Source organism: Cottoperca gobio, unplaced genomic scaffold, assembly GCF_900634415.1.
Source record: "Cottoperca gobio unplaced genomic scaffold, fCotGob3.1 fCotGob3_61arrow_ctg1, whole genome shotgun sequence".
NCBI classification, from domain to species: Eukaryota; Metazoa; Chordata; class Actinopteri; order Perciformes; family Bovichtidae; genus Cottoperca; species Cottoperca gobio.
Genome location: NW_021167059.1, coordinates 1 through 4,987, shown reverse-complemented (window position 1 = coordinate 4,987; position 4,987 = coordinate 1). Strand labels below are relative to the sequence as shown.

Here is a 4,987-nt window from a genome sequence, read left to right as displayed (position 1 = left end):
CTCGTTATTACAGTTTGTTTGATTCATCTTTCTTACCTTTTTGAAAGAACCACGACACAAAAATGAGCCGCAGAGCCGCACCGTTACTCATATTGTCGTTAAATGAGCGCCAATTGTTCAAACCGACTGGAAGTCACATGTAGACTAGACCATTATCTTAATGACGGCGTGTCACTATACACATTATGATGTAAAAGACGATCTTTGAAGTACATATACGCCTATAAACAATTCACTCATTCATTCAGGTAACTATCAAATATAAACTGGTGACTTTAGCAACAATGCAACGTGTTCTAAAAACATTGTATTAACAGCGTGAGTGGAACAGTCCGCTCCCAAGTTACTTTCGTTTTGATTATCAAAGTCAGAGTATATTATATTATATTTATGTAGTCCTACGAGTGTAGAAGTGTAGTACACCAAGGAATATTTGTAAAACAATGCATCTTGTTACATGTTTTTATCTGTATTTTTATATTTTATATTTTATTTATTATCTTATTATTTATTAAAATCAAAAGTGCAACAAAACATCAAATTATACTCACGAGGGCCGATCGGCTTCACTGTTCCACAGAACATCAAAGTAGTTAACTGTGTCGCAGTTTCACAAAAAGGCCCCGAATCAGCTCTAACATTTAGCCTATATCTCTAGATAAGAGGAATGTTTTCTTCTTATTATTGGTTGTTGGTGCGGTAGGCGTGATCACGCCTCTTGGCACAGTTTCATCTTTGGTACCCGTTTACATGTATTGGGAACTTACACTACATTAAGTATACATGCTTGAACTTACACCACATTAAGTATACATGCTTGAACTTACACTACATTAAGTATACATGCTTGAACTTACACTACATTAAGTATACATATTGAACAGTAAATATCTGGTCTGTGTCTCAGCCTGACACAAAGTGCTAAAGTTTTACCATGACATCTTCAAGGTCTCCTCATGCCTTGCGTTACTGCCGTTCAACACAACACCTGCTATGATAGCGGAATGGGCATCTTTTCTTACGCATACCTTATCTGGTTATAGTCTAAACAAAGCTAGCTCCCTGCACCCTGTGTGCCACAGTTCAACTCACTCTGTGTGAGTCCTCTTTTTAATCATGGACATGCATATAGTTCTGATCAAAAGTATAAGAATATAACATCATACATAATAATGCTATGGTACTTTAATCAAGGTTGTGGAGACTCTTGTCCACAGTCAGGGATAAGGATGACAGAGAGGAGGTGTAGTGTCACACACACAGCTTTATTCTCAAACAGGTAAGCTTTATATTACAGGCACAGCTGACAGGTCGCTCTCCTGTCCGTCGCTCTGCTGTCCGCTGCTCTCCAGGTTGCGCTGCGTCGTGGCTGAAGAAGCGTCTCCATCTCCTCTGGAACCCAGCCTACTGCAAGAGACCAGAACCAGGCCATCACCATGCATTTATTATGTGACTGATTACCTAATTCCGTTCAGCTGTCTGGCCTCCAGCTGGGACACTCCTGTGTCTCCCTAGCAGCCGGCGCCCTAACCACACTCCACTGCCACAAAGGTATACAAGTATAAAAATATACATAGATAGTAATGTGTATGTTACATGAATCAAGATATAAAAGTACATCACTTACATGGTAATGTGTTCAGTACATAAATCAAAGTATAAAAGTGCAGTGTACATCTAAGCTTGGTGATACATTCATGATTTCCACGATCTCAATGTTACAAAAATACTGCTTTGAGTATAAAATCACAAAAAAGCAGCAAGAAGCAACGCGGATCACCTTTTTATATAAAACATGATAAACTGGGACCTCTAGTGGCCACGTGCTGCAATTTCATCTGAAAATCAGCAGCTGTGATTGAGTTACAGCTGGGAATAAATTATAGTAAATATAAATAATATGCACAATATGGACCATTATTGTTATTAGTAGTAGCAGTATTATAAGACATAATAGTAGAGGCAATAAAAAAACTTACATAGTTCAATTAGCAATACTCAAAAATGACATTTATTTATAGGATTTATTAGTGATATTGTGAATGATCACTGAAATCAACCAATGATGTTGACCCTGCAGATCACAGCTCACATTGGTTTGTGTGTGTGAGCTAAAACATGCATGTATCTTTGCAAAATATGATAAAATAAACAAACAGGATTCACGCAGCTGTGTTTAAGAATAATAGATAACATATAAGCTTAAATAAAATGACTGTTCCATCTCTTTCTCACCTTTCTGAAAGACTCCCAACATGACAATGTATATCTGCATGTTGTGCCATCTTCTATCTATTCAAAGTGAAAGTTGTAACAAGTTGGTGCAAAGGTGTCGGAGGTGTCATATAAAGCATTTAGGCATCAATTTACTAAACTCTGGAGCTACCAATAATTAGAAAAGAGTTATTTAGTTAACTTTTCTTTTCAATACTTTTTCCATCAAAACTTTCTTTATTTACAAAAAAGAGGTATAAAAACAATTGTCATACAAAACAATAAAAGCAACTTTGTACAAGCCAGGGAGTATCTATGGTCCAAAGTCCATTCATTTTAAGTCTGTTATGTATAAATTAATAATGAGAAAGTGTCTTTGGATGCTTGTTTTGTACGTCTTGCTCTCCTCAGAGTCCATGTGTGTCCTCCTCTGCACACAACTTTTATTTTGTTAAATGTTCCTTTAATAATGATTTGCTTATTTATGACGGAAACCACATGAATTTTGATTCAAGAGTTTTAAAATGTATTATAAATGTTTCTTTAACAAACAACCTTCATTATTTATATTAATTATATACAGAACCCTGTAATTTCATAATTCAGTTTATATAAAAATACAAAAAGGACAAAGAGCAGCAGCAGAACATTTATAAACATTTCATTGTAAAAAGACGTATAAAATGGGACACTGATGCTTCAGTGAATTAGTGTAAAACCATCATCTAAATTATATTACAATGTTTCTAAACTACTGTGTCCATGAATCTTATTGATCTGCTGGAATAATTATCTATGACCTGGTACAGACATGTTCGGTGTTGTTGTGATGAATGTATCTGGATTTCAGGACTTTCCAGCGGTTTTGTTTTGGTAAAACAGTTTGTGTTATTCTGTGGAATGAATCAGAATCAGAATCAGAATCAGAATCCCTTTATTATTAGTCCCACAACGGGGAAATTTACCTTGTTACAGCAAAATAAGAAAGTAAAGTGGCGAGTACACAATTAAATAGAATATAGTATAAATACAGTAACAGTCGTAGAAGTACAGACTCGTTGATAAAAAAAGTTATAAGAGTGTATATTGCACATGACAGTGATAATTGCCCAACAGTGGTGGAATAGTGTGTGCTTGGTGTGGTGGTGTACCAGGGGCCGTGGTGATGGTACAGTCTGACCGCTGCAGGGAGAAAGGACCTACGGTATCTCTCCGTGAGACACCGCGGGTGAAGCAGCCTGTCACTGAAGGAGCTGCATAGTGTGGACAAAGTGTCCTGGAGGGGGAGGGGGGGGGGGGGGGGACGGGACGGGACATAAAGAGGACAGCTTGGCCGTCATTCTCCTGTCTCCCACCACCTCCACAGTGTCCAGAGGACAGAGCTGGCCTTCTTCACCAGTCTGTTCAGTCTCTTCCTGTCAGCAGCTGAGATGCTGCTGCCCCAGCAGACCACTCTATACAAAATAGCTGATGCCCCCACAGAGTCAAAGAAGGTCTTAAGGAGCCTGCACTCTAAAAGACCTCAGTCTCCTCAGAAGATAAAGCTGCTCTGTCCCTTCTTAAACAGAGCAGTAGAGTTATCAGTTCAAAACTAAAGATTTTCTTGCTTCCGGAGATGATGTGGTGAAGCTTGTCTATTCTTTCTTCACAGAAGACAACCGTTTCCGTAGCTCGTTCTTCATTAAAGGTGTTTGGGTCCTTCAGATAAAAACAAGAGTCAGTTTCCAAATCGCTCTGAACAACAGTGAGAGGACAAACACGCTGACTGTGAATACACAAAGGTTCCTGCAGAGTAAAGTGCATCATAAGTTAGTAGCCTGGTTAACCAACAGCTCCGACTTGATCTGTGAAGACGGATTCAAACATTGTGCAAAGAAGCAATAAAAATAAAATATACATAATGAACAAACTGACTCACTCATGAGGGTCTTTGGTTGTTGTCTGAGGCGTCTTGGTCTTCTCAACGTCCCCGTGTGACACACTGAAGGATTTCAGAAAAGTAAACGCGGAACAAACATTTATTTTATATTCTATATTATTATTATTATTATACATTCTGCATCACTAATGTGAATCTTCAAAATAAATAGTGATCAAATAAATGTAGTAAATATTAGCCTCTGAAATTAAGTGTAGTAGAAGTATAAAACAGCAGTACCTATACCTCTAAATTGTACTTATTTGAGTAAATGTACTTAGTTACTCTCTACCACCGTCCCTGTGACTCCTGCAGTCATTTGTTGGGAACGATTGTAAACTTTCCCACTAAAGACAAAAGCCAGGTGTTGGTGGGTTTTCTGTTCAGTGAGGAAGGAGCTCAAGACAAAGGTTGAGATAAAAGTTTAAAATTACCCGTTCTGATGTCTTCTTCTACGCAGGAAGACGATGACTGCAGCAACACAAACACACACACACACACACACACACACACACACACAGGCCCTATCACAGACACCACAATGATTGAAGTGAGATCTGTGAGAAAAGAGGATAAAAACATTCATAGAGTAACTACAGATGAAAAAGGTAAAACTGACTTGAGACCACCTAAAGATTAACTCACTAAAATCTGTGTTATCAGACTCAACTTCCTCAGAAAAGATCAAAACAAACGTCATGAGCTATGAAGTAAATATTAATCTGTAAGTCAGTGTCTTTGGAAGTGTGTCTCACCACCAGCAGGCAACTGTTTGACCTCAGGGATCATCACGAACACCTCTTTCTGAGGAGCAGACAGCACTCGCGCTGCACATCCAACCTGTGTGCTCTCGTC

General features: G+C 38.3%; 1 long non-coding RNA gene across 3 annotated transcripts; it reads right to left on the bottom strand.

The window, feature by feature from the left end:
* Nucleotides 1–3,543: 3,543 nt before the first annotated feature.
* LOC115006171 (uncharacterized) lies at nt 3,544–4,987 on the bottom strand. 3 transcript variants are annotated; one of them, XR_003832031.1, is made up of 4 exons: nt 4,888–4,987; nt 4,567–4,689; nt 4,133–4,195; nt 3,544–3,912 (listed from the first exon to the last, which is right to left on the bottom strand). It is a non-coding gene; the product is annotated as an uncharacterized LOC115006171 (long non-coding RNA). The 3 variants fall into 3 exon arrangements; XR_003832032.1 differs by lacking the exon at nt 4,888–4,987 and adding an exon at nt 4,778–4,876; XR_003832030.1 differs by lacking the exon at nt 4,888–4,987 and having other exon boundaries at nt 4,567–4,881.